Source organism: Ursus americanus, chromosome 19, assembly GCF_024610735.1.
Source record: "Ursus americanus isolate L20-20 chromosome 19, mUrsAme1.1.p, whole genome shotgun sequence".
NCBI classification, from domain to species: domain Eukaryota; kingdom Metazoa; phylum Chordata; class Mammalia; order Carnivora; family Ursidae; genus Ursus; species Ursus americanus.
The window spans coordinates 10,712,388-10,730,933 of NC_142145.1; positions in this window are offsets into that span (position 1 = coordinate 10,712,388).

Consider the following 18,546-nt stretch of genomic DNA (forward strand, 5'->3'; position numbering starts at 1 on the left):
TATTTTTGTCTTTAACAGCCAAATCAGATTATACTTTTGTGAAAATGTCTCTGCCCGTGATTCCCAAGCCCTATCTTTCCCTTAATTTTTTTTAGTTCATGACTTTCGTGTTGTCACATGAATATTTACTTTCCTACTTCTAAGTTTTGCTTTATCAGAACTTGGCCTTTTATTATCAATATTTGATTATATATACAGAATTTGTATCATAATTTTCGTTTGTCTGGTCATCCCAAATGTTTATGAAATAGTCTTGAGGGCAAGGTCTTGTGTACAGATAGGGGGTTTGTTAAAGCTCTATTAGTAATTGGTTCACTTTAAGGCAAGATGAGGAAAATAATAGTAAATGAAAAGGTATGCAGAATATTTTAATTTTAAGAAAATAAAATCGTGTTGTTTAGATACGCAAAGTGAATACTCAATATACAGTTAATAACTTCATATTTGTCCAAGTTATGGCCACAAAATCACGAATGTCTAAAAATTAATCTTTCTCCCCAAGATGGACCAAGCAGGCCAGAAAATACTAATTAGATCGTCAGTCCTCAGAATCAGTCTGAAGAAGTGGTGAAGTCCTATAAATAAGCTTTGGCTTGTACTGTAACAACCTTACTCAAGTTAGACCTCCAGGTAAAAGGAGGAATGGAGGTGTAGAGATGGATCTAGAAAATACCTTGTCACAAAGCAACGAGACACTGTTCAGCCAATGGTTACTGGGGGAAAGAAATGGAGGGAATTGGTTTCTTTGATGTAGAGAAAATAGATTATTACCAAAAGAGAAGTGCTTCACTGAAAATTTTCCAAACTATCACAAGGTAGTACAGATCCTTCTTTCTCAATCCTCCTTTGCTTCTCCCTGTCCCCCCTTCCAAGAGTGTTTGCCTGTCTCCATAGGACTGCCGTGTTGTCTAAGTTATCTGCTCTCAGACATCCAAAACTATTTTCTGCTTCTCCCTTGTTTGACTTTTTGTCTCCCCTTCTGCATCATTTTTAAGGAGTTTTAGGAAATTCCACAGAAAACAAATGTTTAATAGTCTGTTTTCCTCTAGTGGAGATGCTGGTACAGAGATGAAGGAGGCTGAATATTTAGGTGTTCTGTGTCACTCCCCCATCTCCTATAAGAGCACTTGTATCTGAATTCTTTGTTTTTTTTAAGTGTCATAGAGAAAGAAAGGCTTACTGGGTAATTTTTATTATACTTTGTATAGCAGGAAAAAGTAAATACTCTATTTGATTTGTCATTAATCACACAGAATCAATATCTCTAGTCTGATTAGAAAAATGATAAATGCAGCTTAAATGTATTAACAGCAGATCCATGCAAATATGAGACCATAATATGTTGAAATCCACAGAGCATGAGTTCAATGAAATAGAACAATTTTTAGTCTTTCATTTGAAGACACATTCATATGAATTCATAGCTTTATTTTTTCATGTCCAAATTTATGGCCAAAAAACGTATGATTTAAAAGTCACAAACTTGGGGTGCCTTGGTGGCTCAGTTGGTTAAGTATCTGCCTTCGGCTCTGGTCATGATCCCAGCATCCTGGGATTGAGCCCATGGGAGCCTGCTTCTCCCTCTCCCCACCCCCCCACCCCCGCTTGTGCTTTTCTTTCTCTCTGTCAAATAAATAAATCTTTAAAAAAAAAAATCAGACTTGAGTTCAATAGCAACTTAACCTCATGTAGAGATAGATGATATTATCATTTACATGTAAGCAGTTTAGTAAATTTCTGAAATCGGGTACAAATATGAGTTTAATTTTCTCCAGTCATTCCTTCAACCATGTTTTGTTGAATCTTTTCCATCTTCTAATAAGTTCTCTGGTTAAGTCCATGAATCTCCAATCACTTTTAACGAAGTTTTTAAAATGCGTAGCCTCTTCTACTGGATCTTATCCAATCTATAATCCTTTTCCCATGCTCCAATATCGATGTCTAGGGTTTGTTCTAATGACTTAGAGGAGAAGTGAACGCAGTACACATTTTCCACGTCCCTTATCTTTGGAGTGTCAAGAAAATAATAAGTTCTTATTCTTTTACTATGTTGGAAAAGAGAGGGCTGAGGTTGTCTTATTTAACCAATTACTGGTCACTGTTGTGGAGATACCCTATGCCCCCTTGGACTGCTAGCGGTTTTCCCTGCTACTGTCCTCTGCTGTGCGGTTCCCTCTGCATACCCTGTGCATGATTATCTTGAGGATCTTTTCAACCCAGCACACGTTTCCAATGATGACCTCATAGGGGTTCGCTTATGTATCCTTTTTATCCCCTAAACCTTTCTTGGCTGCTGATTTCCTTTCCAAGAAGGAGGTTACCTTGCCTGGCGTGCACATGACTATGCAAACCCATCCATTCTTCTTTTTCCACAAATCTCCATGTGGAGCCACAGGGGCTTCATCCATGCCATTCAAGGGCACAGAAATGGTATGGAAGGAAAGGGCATTCTCTTCCCAAGCACATTGCACAAGTTTTCTTTGTCCTGCTAATGCAGCAAGCTGCTTCTGCAACAAGCCTAATGACTTAAGAAAGCCAGGGAGGAAGCACACAGGCTGGTGGACATGTGTCAAACTCCTCTAGAAATAACAAGAGGAGGGCCTAAAAGTTCAGCAGTTTCGCATTATCTAGAGATAATGTCCACTTGGAGAGCATGGCCCCTTCTTCCTTTTTTGTAAAAGCCCCAAATTTAACAAATGTCCTGTAAAGTCCCTCTACTTGGTTAGGTTTGGAGGCAGGGCCCTCATCCATGGTAGGGAAGGGAAAGCCACAGCATTTCTCACTTTGCCCTCATTCAATAACTGAATATGACAATGAATCTTTAACCACTTTTATTATAATTCTTGATCCTTGGGTAGACTTGTTTTCTGCTCACTTTAGAATGTGGGGAAATTGATAACTTTTTACCTTCAATTTTGGATTCTATCCTCCAACTCTGTAGCAGAAATCATGCTCAATATCTTTCTATAAATTGGCCAGTATATATTTTGTTTAAACCAATATGGCAACAAAGCTGGGGTTTTAGAAAACCAATGTTATCCAAGACTTTTTTTGTTTGAAAATTTATTTTCAAATGCTTAAGCATTTATTATGTACTAAGTATTTCTGGGAGGAAACAAAAAAAAGTCCTTTGCTTTAATGAGTTTGGAAAGCAAAAACATAGCTATAATATAGTGCAGTCAGTTCCTTAAGGGAGACACAAAGGGGCATTTGATTGAGCAGTACCTCCAGGTGAGGAGCAGATCTTGAGAACGGATGCAGAGGAGAAAGGGAGGGACTGCAGAGGGACTGCAAAAGCTAAGGAAATTTTTATGCCACACTTGGAGTTTAAACTTGGTATTTCAAAAAAATAAAAAAATTAAAAAATAAATAAATAAACTTGGTATTTCAGTACATGAGCATGACATAACAAGCCTATAAGCAGGACAATTCAGTAATTAGAAATATATTAAAATTCATTTATATCTTATTTTTATACTTTCCTGGTTTCATTTTTTAAGACATTTGATCTATCTAGAACTTTATGAATGTTACAATACATTACAAAGCAAAACTACGTAAATCTAAAACATTAGTTAATTCGTGTTAGCATTAATGCATACCTCTCAACTTTAAAGACTTGAATAATACATATTAATTTCTAAATCTCTTAAGTTTTTTAAATTTTTAATTTCTAGGAATACGTCAGAATATATATTCTCACAGAGTGGGAATAGTTTGAACTGTGAAACAGTTGTGTGGTGTAAGGTAGACTAAAGGGGCAGAAACCAAAGTCCTGATTTTTGCTTTTCAAGAGAGTGAGAAAACTAAGTTACTACTTGAATGCCTTACTGTATTAATTTTTGCCTACTTTTTATTTGGTTCATTATAAATGACACATTCAACAAATTATTATATGTAGAGAGCATTCTTAATTCTTTATGTGTGTATATCCCCATGGATGTCAACATTAAAATATTTACTGCCCTGAGCTCAGTCAAGGTATGATACAATGTAAATATGAAGACTTTATTGCCCTATAGGGCCGTAACATAAATAATTTCCTGTGGAACGAGTAGTTCTGATTAAGTAGTTGCTTTTCCCTTGCTCTCCTGCATCGAATATAATATCCAATTATTCCTATGTTCTCCAATGACCAACCTCCCTCCTCTTTCTGAGGCCTTCTGGGGGAGGAAGTAGAAAGGCTATATATATACATACATACACACACACACACACACACACACACACACACACACACACGGGTATGTGGACCTCAACCACTTGTGTCCAGCTGACCTGTGAACTGCATAATTGGAGAAAACTATCTCATGATGTTCCTATTTGAACATGAGAGCAATAGTTAACTACCTGTCAGGTAAAGTCAGGAAAATTTAAATGAGTTCGACTGTGAGGCACAAAAATGATTAAAGAAAGAAGAACAAGTGATAATAAAATGTAGCTAAACAGCAAAATAAGACCTTTAATTCCTAGATCTGAAGTCTCACACCAGAGCTCAAGACACCAGATGGGGAGAGGAGAAAGAAATGCCTATGACCCATGAAAGCCCTGCTGAGAGGGCAACCGTGTTGAGTGGAAAGCCTTTCTAGACACGCTGCATATTTTCTTTCATCTTCAAAATTGCCCTAATGGTTAATTTTTGAAATGAGCAAATTAAGCTGAATCATTTTTTAGTAAATTGTGCAAGTTCACATGGCATTCATGGTGGAATCAGGATTCAACCCCTTACTTTTTTTTTGAAGTAGTATTTTTTATTTAAATTCAATTAGCCAACATATAGTACATCATTAGTTTTTGATGTAATGTTCAGTAATTCATTAGTTGCTTATAACACCCAGTGCTCATCACATTGTGTGCCCTCCTTAACATTCATCACCCAGTTACCCTATCTTCCCACCCACCTCACTTTTCGTAATCCTCAGTTTGTTTCCTGGAGTCCAGAGTCTCTCATGGTTTTTCTCCCTTTCTGATTTCTTCCCATTCAGTTTCCCCTCCCTTCCCGTAATGCTCAAACGCAATCTGTCCAATCTACCACCAGCCTTCAAACTCAATGAATCATTGAAATATAGGCATGGCTGGTTTTCACTTTTCACTGTCAGAAATTTTTTTTGGGGGGGGTGGATTTCTTGTCTGTAAGACTATCAAATTATATGAAAAAGCCATATTATTTAATTTTTGGTGAAAGCTCATACTTTCCAGACTTAACCTGTGTAATTCTTTTAGTACCTTACTTCATGGTGAGGTATTATTTTTATCACTCATTGTATTTATGTATGTCCCACCCCTTGCCATTATGTTACAAGTTCATCTCTACGTCCACTATAACACCAAAGACACACATTTTAAATTTGACTTAATCGATTTCCGTTGGCAACATTAAATCTCATTCCTGACTTGAATAAACAGAAAATAAAGTACAAAGCCTACATTTTCATTCATATTTCTGTTTTTTGACCTATTTTTCTTCTTTACATATGCCCCCTTTTTCAGTTATTTAAAGTTTATTTCATCATGAGTTCACAATTTTATAAGAGAATTTTACAAGTAGGTTTGCTAATAGTTTTCTGTTATTATTTCAATTATGCCAACTTTTTCTATTTTAAAACCAAATAATTACAAAAAGATGCAACAAATATATTAAACCATAGTGAAACTCACTGCCAAGTCAATGTAAATAAGAATTTTTTTTTGTGCAAATTATTGAAAAACAAAATAAGCCAAAGACAAACTACCAACAGCTATTTGGATGTTCAGAATTTTGCTTATAGTCAAATGTTTGTCAGACAGTCAACTACTTGAAAAACATAACTTGCTAACCAGAGGAAATCACCTCTATAAATATAGTTTTAAAAAGCATACTCTTTACCAGCATTATTAATTCCCTCACATAATACTTTTAAAACCATTAAATTTGGTGACTATAGTGTGAAAGTCTTATCTGTATTCTACCAAACATGACTTTGACAATGTGGAGGTCTGGTTTTAATAAATATCCATTCACCACATATTTTTATTTGCATCTTTTGCTTCATGTAAAGGGTAACATGTCTTTAATCCTCTTTTCTGTTGATATATTTATAAATGAACATTTTTATTCTTTAAAGCAAAACATTGATAAGGAAGGTAATTTAAATTAGATTTCATTAGGACATGAATTACCAACTGAAACAACGGAGCAGAATAGTTAAGAAAAAGAGGAATGTATATTGAGAAATTTAGTATGTAATGAAGTATCATTTTAAGTCATTGTGGAGAATTTGTTTTCTGGAAGACTTTCTAAATATGACATAAAATGGGTGCTGTAAAGCACAAAACTTATAGAAATATATGAAAATATTTAAAATATGTATTTAATAAAATACACAAAGTAACATGATATATTGTAGACTACTGAAGATCTTTATGATATGAATATGACATTAATGTACAGAATCTATGAAGAAAACATACAGATTAACAGGAGACAACCCAATTTTTAAAATGGTCATTTTATATAACCAGGAAATTCACACAAATAAAACAGCGAATGGAAATATTTTTAAATGCCAAATTCCACTTAAGTGTAAATCAATACACAAAAACAAAATAAAACACACAATTAAAAAATATATATATATTGGGGAAAAAACCCTAAATGTGGTTAGAGGTTTGAAGGGAAAAGGGCACTCATACCCTTAAGTGGTTTACAAACAGATTTAGCCATTTTGAATTCGTGGGAGAATACATTAAGAAAATTATCACTAACATTTTTGCTATGTCCCTACTGAAAATACTGTGAAACCATTAAAATGTGGTATGTCTGGGTTTTGGCAGAGAAAACAAATAATTGTAACAAGTACGTTATAAACAATATATATGGTTTCACACAATTTAGGAAAGTGAAAATAAATACATAAATACATAGCTATATAGACAAAGATAGTTATAAAGAATATGAAAATTAAATATGTAAGAAGTTAAAAAAAAGCAAGTGGGAAAAGATACAAATGAACTTGTTTACTTCTTTATAAAGATTTTCCATAAATGATTAATGTATTTTACATTAATAAAGCAATGAGACTATCTCTAAAAAAGAATTTCAAAAAGGATCATAAACAAAGTTATAGAAGTTCTTAGAAAAAGACTAGGGAAGTTATTTGAAGGAGGTTTTTTGAGTCTCAGGACATACACTGAATATGTTTTAAGTTTAGAATACGAAAAATCTATTGTGAGTAATAAGATCTTTTTAAACTATGCAAATAATTCCTATTTAAAAGAACAAAACTAGTACGTTTTATCTTTTACACTTTAAACTGTACAACGCTTTGAAGCAAGCAGCTGCCATGAATTTTGAAAACTAAGCTGCCTTCATTCAGTATCTATGCAAAAGATGTTTAAAAGAATTTCGGATCAGTATGGCTGTCAAGGGAGAGGGAGCCATATCAGGAGATGGTACTGTGAGTCATCGTTGTTAGCTGAGGAGGTGAAATCAATTAATCACGTGTTTCTCTCAAGAAAAATACTTCATACACAGCAGGACTGTGGAAGAGTACAAACAGATGCTCTTTGAAAATGCAATGAGAGGATATAGAAAAGACATTTAACATATATTAGGGAAAATAAATTACCATTACTAAAAAATCAATAATAAAACACTGTTCTAAGTGGCCAGATATTTTTTTATAAATATCTATTTTATAAATACCTATTAATTTCTAAAATCAGGAAATGGTAATTTAGCAATAAGTTTATTAAAACAGGAAGCAGCAAGAACCATCAACACATAGAATATTGTTTCTAGGATTAGCTGGACAAAACAACTAATTTTCAAAATTGTTTTCCTGTTAAGTAATTCACTGTCAAAACTATCAAGCTCTTTTTAATACATATGGAAACATGCCTATAAAAATATTTAAAATGTATAGACCGTATTTAAATGTATATTTATTAATATGCACAGTCATTAAAACTATTAAATTAGCAAAGAGGTCAAGTAGTGTATTTCATGAATGATAAAAGGTTTGGTAAACTACAACCATTTGGGAAAGAGCAATAGATGATCTAGAAATTGAAATAAGATTCTTAATGAAAAAATAGGTCATAGACTCTATTAATTTCTATTCACATGGAAACAAAATATTTGTGAATTCCAACATCATACTCAAAATTAGGCACCTTCTCTTTAACCTATTCTGATGATACGATAATGTGGCTTATCTAAGTATTCTTGATTACCTTTGCCTAAAACAAACAAAATGAAAACATTTTATTTGTACTTGTGTTTTCTTGGGAATAGCATAGAGCATCACAATTGTAATTGATAAAATTATAGAATATAAAAATAATCTTGAGTTGTGGATCACATGGTAAGCCATCTGGGTCACTTAAACTTACAATCCAAAACAAAGCCTGAAAGAGTCATTCTGACAATGAAAAATAGTATTGGATTGGCACTGATCTTCCAATGTGTAAGAGGAAAGGAAAAAATGGTGAATTTGAGATACTCATGCCTCAGAGCTATTTGATTCTCAAAGAGAAGGTTTACCAATTATGGTCTATGGAGATGCTGGGATATGCCTCTCCCCCTACCCCCAGGTCCTCCTTCAGTGAAGTTTTGTTTCACCAGCAGCTAAGGCAGCCTTAATCTATTTTGTCTTACCTTTCAGTCCTATCTATACTAAAGCGGCAAATTTCCACTTCACCAAAGTTCACCCCCCTTCTCTGAGTGGCCCACATCCCATGACTAAGCATATGGATTAGGGTAAGCATGAGTCCTAAAGACCTGGTAATGTTGGCCTAAGTATGGACAATGGTGCAGGGCCATGTTAGCTCCAAAACACCCAATGGGGTGGGGGGGGAGTCTACTGAGGCAGTAGTTGGGCTGGCACCCCACCCTGCTTCTCCTTCCTTCCTTCCCTGCTTTCTCTTTCCCCCTTTCACAGGTACTGGTATCAGGAGCACTCCCTAAATGCTCACCTCACCTCAGAGCTTTCCAGAGAACCCAACCTGTTACATGTCCAAAATCCCTTCTAAGGATTTCCTGAGAATCCTCTACTCTGTCCTGACCTGGTAAATTTAGATTAGATAAAATTTATCTAATAAAACTATGAGAAGAAAAACATTATTGGCAGACCCAAGAAATATACATGGAATATAAATTCTTGACTACCATGTCTCCTACTGCCAGAGAGAAGACAGTATAAAGGTGTGTGTTTGTGAGATTTATCCACTGATCTATGTGACTTAAACCATGTATCTTTTATTTCCTTCGGGATCCAAGCAAGTGTTCAGTAAATGTTGGTGGTGCGAACAAAGAAATCAGTCCCATTCCTGGGAACTTTAGATGGTACTGACAATAGATTTATCCAACAACCTGTGTGATCAAACTGTTTTTAAGGTTTACTGCTAAAGCTTAAATTTATCAAAATCATCGTGGAAATTATTTCATGGATTTTGCACTCTGAGTAAGGTAGTTTCTTTAAACATGCAATGAAAAATGCAGTCAAAATTCTAGATACTTAATAAGTATTCGTAGATATGACAGGGAAAAGAGCAAAATTTCTCAACAAGGTGGATAGGAAAGCTGGCAAAATAATTTTCATTCACTTTCCTCGGATGTATGTCACCTTCCCCCTTGCCAAAAAAGTGACATTCTGAAACATTTTTTAAAAGGCCTTCAAAATATCTTTTTAAATCTTCGTAAAAGACATTGTATAACACATTTTTTGTTTTGAAAATATATGTAGAGTTATGACTTTTATAGAACACAGATGTACACATCTATTTCTATCATCTATTAGTCAGCTGCAATTACAGTTCTTTTTAAAAACCATATAGTTTAAAGCATACTTCAGTGCCCCAAATCTCTTCACTTTGTTAGAAGTGAACATAGAATATTGAAGAAGTAATGTGATAGTTCAAAAAGTTACTTTAAATATTTCTAGTTACACAAAATGAACACAAGATTAAAGTCAACTAATAACACGTGTGTACAGCATATTTTAGTTTTAATATATTAATATATGAGTCATCTATTAAATATATTAAATATGCTGGCATATGAATATGGGAAAGACATTTTGTAAAATACATTAATACGTGTTTTATAGTTTTCTTCTATCAGTCATCAAGATGGAAATAGTCTTTAATCATTTATTAATTAAATGCATTACAATTGCAATGAAATGGCTCTTGTATTTTGTTTCATGAATACATTTGATTAATTAATATAAGCTTCTAGAATGTAACAGCAATGATTGAATAGTTCATACCTAACAAAAAACTTCACATAGTTGAGAAAAATTATTTAACCAAGTAATATTTTGCTAATATTAATGATTATACTTATATTTATAATTAACTTAGAGATCACTCAAAAAGAGTGTTGTTTTTTCTTTCAAGAGGCTGTTCGAATGCTCTCCCTTAAAATGAAATAGTAATACTTACATTGTTTTAACAAATAAAAATATTTTGAATGCAGTGGGCTTTAATTTAGTTTGCTTTAGAATTTAGAACAAATTTTAAGTCTCTGGAAGAAAAACTACAGAGATCCTAGAGTCATAAAGACCTCTAAAGATCAAACATAAAATTGAATTAAGTCTCAAAAAGAAGTCAAGACAAAAAGATTCAACATGGTAATTAGATCCATGTATTCAATACATGGAGTTATGTCAGCAAAATTATTATACAAGAAAAATAAACTTAATAACTACAGTTAAGAAAGTAAAACCAATCCAGATAATTGGATAGAAAGATTTTAATTGCCATAAGTTGCCTTTGTAGAACAGCTCTTGCCCCTCTCTCCCAAAAAGGATTTCGAAGATAGAATACATTAGAAATGCTTTGATTTGATATATTTATAATATCCCATTGGTTGAATTTCAGAAAAATCCATCACTTTTCCCATCCTTACATATTGGAAGATCACAGCCAATCTGATACCATTTTTCACTGTATGAGAATTTAGTTCCTGCTTTCATTTTGAATTATAAGTGCAGGTAACCTGGCTGACTCACCAAATGATCCACAGTCCAATCAAGGTCATGTTTCAATTTAATATTTGCCATTTTAAGAGATGATTTCCCTTCTGAGGTCATTCTGAATAGGAGGTTCAATTCGATTTTTCTGTACATAAACAATTCCGTTTTCCTAGAACAATGAAACTAACAAAAATCATGGGCCAAAAAAAATCAGGCTTAAAAATAAAATCGTTTGTGTACTGAACTTAATTTGGTCTTCCGTTCCTAGTTAAATTTACTCATTTCAGAATCCCCGTTTGTTTAGTACATATTTTATCACTTTATCCTTATAATTGCATGTAGCATCAAGGCATTGGGACAGGAGCTACGTCAGGTAGCGTGGCATGAGCTGTGAGATCTATTACTTCTCCTACTCTTCAGTCTTTGGCATGGGACTAAGTCTGTTGGGGCTGTGATAACAAAATACCATAGACTGGGGACGTTATAAACAACAGAAATTTGTTTCTCACAGTTCTGGAGACTGGAAGTCTGAGACCAGAGTATCACTACGATCAGGTGAGGGCTGTCTTCCAAATTGCAGACTTTTCCTTGTTTCCTTACATAGCAGAAGGGACCAAGGGAGCTGTCTCAGGCATCTTTTATAAGAACACAAATCCACTCATGACCTAATCGCCTCCTAAAGCCCCTACCTCCTAATACCAACACCTTGGGGGTTAGGCTTCAACAAATAAATTTTGGGAACATGTTCAGGTCATGGCAGCTTATATTACTGCTCGGCTCCTCTGAACTTTCTCTGTCTCACCCATTCCTGTGTTCCATTTTCCTAAAGCCTGCCCTCTCATGTTTATGATGCTCTTCTGTGGATTCATATACCTACCTTCGGCTCCCCTGTGAGATACTGAAAAATGTGTAGTACTCTGAGATTCAGGGAGGCACATTAGGGCTGCTTCAGCTCTCTTTCTCCTTAGGATACCATGCAAATATCTAAATTATTGATTCCATACAAACATGACATGAGGAATAAAGGGACATTATTGACTTAAAATTATAGCCCCAATTATTTCAGTAACATAACGGTGAAAGGGGAGAAGATGTCATCGTGTGTACACCAACTCTTAAGAAGTTGTCCCATACCCCTTTCCACTTGCATCCTTTATGTTAACCAGAACTTACACACGTGATTACATCTAGCTACAAGGGTGGTTGGAAGTGTAGTCTTTATTTTGGGTGGGCACATAAGTAAATAGAAGTTCTAATATTACGGAAGGGAGAAGGATACTGGAGAACAAGAAGCAGTTTGCCCCTTTGGTCAACCAAATATCCATGCTAACGTTTCTTCCTGCGTACTAGAACACATACTTCAGAGGACTTGACCATAATGTCCCATCCACTTACTGCACGGAGCTCTCCTGCACTCCATTGCCAAGCACTTAGAAACTTAGTTCTCACCCTTAGCATTCTGTGGGCGTGAGTCAGGGAGCCATCCTCCCAATATCCTAAATAAAAAGAAATATTAAATTCTCCAAGTTGAAGACACACTCCATTCACTTGAGGTAAAGTGAAACACAGTCCTCACCCCAAACTATACCCCACTTTGGAGATACTGGGAATCATATCCTAGCTATCTCTAAAGTTACATCCTATAAAACATTTTACCCTTAATAGAAGTAAAGCATGTGAAGTCATGTAAACAGTTTATGTTTTCACCTTGTTTCAAGATCTCTAGGGTGGTCTAATTCATATCACACACACTCTGTTATCAGATATCTGTTATCCCTTGGTATCTTAGTTACATATTCCAATATAACATCCTATTATGTATATATTGGTTTACGATTTTAAGATTTAACCAAATATTTTTAAATTTCTTTGGTATCCTTTGTCCTTTCTGTGATTCAAGTAGCTAAGCATATTTTCCACCAGAAAAGTATTTTTAACAGCATAAAAACATAGCTACAGGCTTTCTTTTTCAAAAGTATCTGTTTAGCACTATTAAGTTCTCCAGAAAAGACAGCAGTGTTCAACAAACATTCCAGCTGCTAACTACCTTTTCTAGTTAGTGCTGTTAGGCAGGACCAAGGGCTCATTCCATCCAATATTCTCCGAAATGAAATGGCATGTGTCACTAATCAGCTGAAACGTGTCACTAATCAACTAAAACATTAAAAAATTGTGGCCTTCTAGCTCTCTTTTCCTCTCTTGGCAACTGAGGAATGTTTTCAGATTACACAGTTTAAGAGAATCTTGGGATGTTATTTAGGCTCCTTGAGTGACAACAGAAGCTTGTCCCCTAACTACTACAGTGAATGTTTAGAATACAAAACTAATCATTTTTTATTTTAAGCCCCTGGGGGTTATTATATATAGCCTATTCTGATTCGTATAGTTTCTGAAAGATTGTTAGGACTGAGGGTAAGGTGGAGAAAAAGCCTCTGTAAAGGTTTGGTTCTTAAGAAAAGGTCCTATATGGGGCGCCTGGGTAGCGCAGTCGTTAAAGCGTCTGCCTTCGGCTCAGGGCGTGATCCCGGTGTTCCGGGATCGAGTCCCACATCGGGCTCCTCCGCTAGGAGCCTGCTTCTTCCTCTCTCACTCGCCTGCTGTGTTCCCTCTCTCGCTGGCTGTCTCTCTGTCACATAAATAAATAAAATCTTAAAAAAAAAAAAAAAAAAAGGTCCTATATGATACCCCCAACTATATCTTGACCAAGAATCCTTGTGAGAGAAACTCCAGAGATTTGAAAACCCTAAGACCCGAAGGTGGTCTATGCCCAGATAGAGATCAGAAAAAGTACTAAAACTTGAGTATTAAAAGATTCCTGGGAAAGTAGATCTCTGTTTGCTCTGATCCCCTAAAAAGCAAATATTAGGATGGAATTAAACACATTAGAAATTCACTGAGAAAAAATTGTCTACAGAGGGTAAAGGGGATCAGAAGTAGGCTTGGAGAGCCTTTGGCAGTGATGCAGTTCTGACATCTGTGATATGAGAGGGAGCAGGGAGGATTGGGAAAATTTTGAACTTAAGGACTATTCTAAGAAAAATCCTTCCAGACAATGTAGAGTGCTTAAAACCAAATTTCCCCCAGACGATCCTGCCTCCTACAGAAATGGGCCAGCGCTGGTACCTGTGCAGTAGTACTCTGTCATTGGTTGGGAGCATAGAGGAGTGGAAGAATGTCTGGTGTGAATGCTCTGGGGCTGTCAGAACTCTGTGCTCCCTGCAGCCACTGATCTTAAAGGATACCTGAAAGTTTTGGTTCTAGGGTTGCCACGGTCTACCCATTGTGCCAACAAAGTCAATTTCTATGCACATTCAAGAAGTACTTTAGGGCTCTTGTGGCCCTTTTTTTCTGAAGGAAATTTATAGAAAAAAATGTTGATAAGCTCATCTATAGTCATTCTTGCTGCAATTTGCATCAAGACCAAAATGTACTGATTTTCCCCCTTCTCCACTACTTATGCTAAGTTTTTCTCAGCTATTCAGCTGATCTTGATGGCTTAAACATTAATTTAACCCAATCTCTTATTCCTGGGAGGTCCGAGCCCTAAGTAATCATATTCTTCCAAGGTTAGGATTGCTGCATGTCAATCCAAGTGGATCTCCTGTGTTCTATAACCCACTGAATAAGAGAGTGACACAAAGGGTCATTTTCCTTGAAAGATGTTGACTCCTCTTCTCACCTGGTCTGTAGACATGAGGAGTACAAAGTTCTCTAATGGAACTCCAACTATGCAGAACCCAGAGTTGTGCAGCTGGACAAGCATCTGATAGGTCACCAGAAGTTGCTGAATGTTACCCACTTTTGCTTCCACACCCTGGTTCTTACACCCATGAACATTTTCTGTTGGAGATATAGTACACTGGTCTCTAGTTTAACACCTATACTGTATCCTTAAAAATGTTACCCATGCATTCAGAGAATTTTCTCCACACCGGTACTTCAGCTGTGTCTTCATTAGGCCGCTCTAACACTCCATGCGATTAACTGCATCAGGAAGTTTTGGTATATGATAGAATGAGTGGATTTCATGGTCAGGGCCCCCTCCTTTGCTATAAAGTGAATCTTCTAGTTGGCTGTGTTATCATGGGTCAAGCATCCAGAAGTCCTCAAATAGTGGTGCTGGCTGAGGCTTTATTCATATTCAGAATAAATATACCTGGACCTCCAGAATGGGGGAAATTCACTGTAACTAACTTACCACCAAGCAGCTCATTGGACTATTATATCTATACTTCTCTTTTAAAAAATCAAAATCTCAAAGTAAGAAACACAGTGACTTTACAAAAACAAGAGAAATGAAATTGATGAAATGTAACCTAGGAAATAAGATTAGTATTATCAAATCCCTGGTGTAATACTAGTCTTTCCAAACCTTAAGGTGTTGTGTTTTGTTTTGTTTTGTTTTGTGTGGTTTTGTTTTGTTTTGTTTTTGCTCAGGGTTGTTTTTTTTTTTTTTATTGTTTAAGTTTCATGCTTCTAAATAAAGATCTATGTTGCTGGGGAAAATTTTGTGATTAAATTTTTCCATGGAATCATAATAGTAGAGGAATTTCAAACATTCTCCTGGTCTTTAATTTTTCTCCAGTTCTGAACTGTTGTATGTGGCTTAACTTTAATTACTGTAGAATATCATTTTAAAACCTGTGGCCATTTATAGCTTGTGAACTCTTGTGTCTAAGGGATCTTTCTGATGATTTGAGACCCTCTCTAGTGATGTCTGCCTGCCACCAAGTGGCTATGGCCTTTTGCTTGATTCTCTTTAGAGACAGTTCCCAAGTCCATGGCTTTGCCTAGAAATAAATAGAAATAGGGTTTTTTGTTTTTGTTTTTTTTGTTGTTGTTGTTTTTTGTTGCTTTTTTTTTTACAAAAAGGTGGAAAAAAGTATTTTATTTCTTCCAGTCCTACAAGGAAAAAAATTCATTTCTACTCTTTGGAGCAATGAACACCAATTGCCTTCAACCTTTCCAAGAATAACCCAAAACTTTGCATTCTTTCTATTCAAAGCAAGATGGCTACTCACACAGTTTACCCTAAAAATAGGCTTCTACCCCAAATTTCTATGCTTAGAGACATAAGTGATATTTAAAAAAAAAAAACCCTCAAGTTATATTTTTTCCTTTAACTTTTCATGTGTAGGTACCAATTTATCATTTTCTTTTCACAATCTCTGTAAATAGAAGTGAGGTACAAATATTATACTTTTCTTTCTGGGCCACGACTTTTCTTGTAACTTTTTATTTACACCAAGTCCTTACTAAAACTTTATTTCCTGTAAATCTCATTTTTCCCCCTTTGGCACTGAGTGGGAAAATATATAATTATTTCCTGAATAAAATATTTTTATGCCTTAAATAACTTTGACCTGTTATACGTAGCATGCACACACAAAGAGAAAGATAATTTGGACTTTCAGAGATGCCTGAGGTGAGCTGGAATGGTTATTTAGATGGACAGACTGGGCAGATGCAGAGACTTCTTAAATTCCAAAATTATCTACGGAGGTGCATACATAGGTATGGTAAGCAATTGGTCTACCTTAACCAATTCTTGACAGAAAAATCCAGCTTTTTCTGGATTTCCAACAGATAGTCCCATAATCTTCACCACCCCTCCTGTGATTGAACTATCCTGACACGGTGTCCATCACTTGTAACCAAATGGTCTCTCACTAACCTAATGTATTACAAGATTTATGAGGATGAAGTGAACACTTAATGAAAGAGGATGTTCAAGGCAAAAATACTGAGGAACAGCAGGATTTTTCAGAAGATGAGTGAAAAAGAAAAAAAAGGCAAATGAAAAATTTATAGCCACCATCTTTCCTTGTGAAATTGATTTCATCTATCTTATTACTCATTACTGATTCTTAAAAAAATAATTTAGAAAAATTCGGTTCTTAAGAATAAGTTTTTGTTTAAAAAATACATGAAATTCCTCAGAATATACCCAAGTTCTGTTAAGTACTTTGTTTTCTATTACACCTGATATCACAGCTCACTAGTTCTAAGTGACAGTCTAAGTCATTAAAACAAAAAAGAGTCAAAAGGCAGGTCCCAGAAAGGGGCTCATACAAGTTCAACAGTCTGCAAAAACTGCCTGCAATTAGAGCTTAAAAGGTCAGATGAATCACCCCATTTCCTAATTCGTTGGAAGTTACTGATTACAGAAATAGCTAGAGAAGTAACATATTGCAGTTGCTTATACTGCTGTCTCATTCAAATGTACTATAAATAATCAGAGAACTTCAGCTGATGGGACCAATTAAAGGAGAAAAAATATTTTTTAATTTTTCCATTTAATATGCAATATTATGTTAACATATATGTATCTTGTGTTATATATAATCTTTAAAATTTTCCACCTTTTTTATACGATTGTTTCAAAGTTTATAAACCAATAACTTAAATTTTGTAGTGGAATACACAGAAACTCTCCCCACTTCTATATTGTGCCATTGTATAAGAAAACATAATACCTACTTCCTAGGACTATGTGGATTGAGTAAATGTTGAAAACCGTGCTTGATCAATAGCAAATTATTTACTAAATAGGAATTAGTAATATCTGAACATAATCTTCATTTGTTGGTTTGTTTTTATATGTTTACAGGAATTAATTCCTGTTTAATTCATAAGGCTAGAAATCCAAGGCTAGATTTCTTGCAAGGCTAGAAATCCAAGATCAGGGTGTCAGTTGGCTTAATTTTTTCTGAGTCCTCTCTCCTTGGCTTGCAGATAGCCACCTTCTCACTTGTCCTCACGTATGCATATATCCCCACCGTGAGCCCAAATTTCCTCTTCTTAAAATAATAGTCATTTTAATCATTTCTTTAAAGACCTTCCAATATGGACACATTCTGAAGTTCTGGAGCTTAAAGCTTCAATGTATGGATTTGGGGGGAACACATTTCGGCCCATAATACCACCTATGAATGAGTAATTGGATATTTATCAGCCTTTCTGTCTGTACAAGTCCGTGCTCTTTTGGCACTCATTGTTTTATTGTGGTGATAAACGTACCACACTGACTATGCCAACTGTTTTTAAGTGTACAGTGCAATAGTGTTAACTGTCTGTGCATGGCTGTGCAACACATCTCGAGCACCTTTCTGTCTTTGCAAAACTGAAACTCTATACTCCTATTGATTTTTGACCAATCCCTTTCTTCCCCTTGGCTGCTGCAGAGCTGTAGTGACCGAGCTCAAAGAGCAAAAATGCTCCTCTGTCTGACAGAGTTGTGGGAAGCATTACTATGCGTTGTTGAACAGCGTGGCACAGAGCGGGCTGCAGTGAACTCCATCCCTGGACAAGTTAGTGGACACTTCTCCCAATCAGCAAAGGGAGGCTACAATGATCAGGTCCTCCGGGCTCATGGAGCAGGCAATCTCTCTCTATTTAGGATGGACCTATTAGGTCCATTAAAACCTATTTAGGTTTAATTCATGAAAGAATTTATCCACAAGTATCTGTAAGTATAATATATCACAGGTTCTATTTCAAACATATTTGGGAAGTGATTAACAGATGAGTCAGGATAACAGTGGATTTTGAGATTAGATTTTGTGTGGATAAGTGCCATGGAACAAAT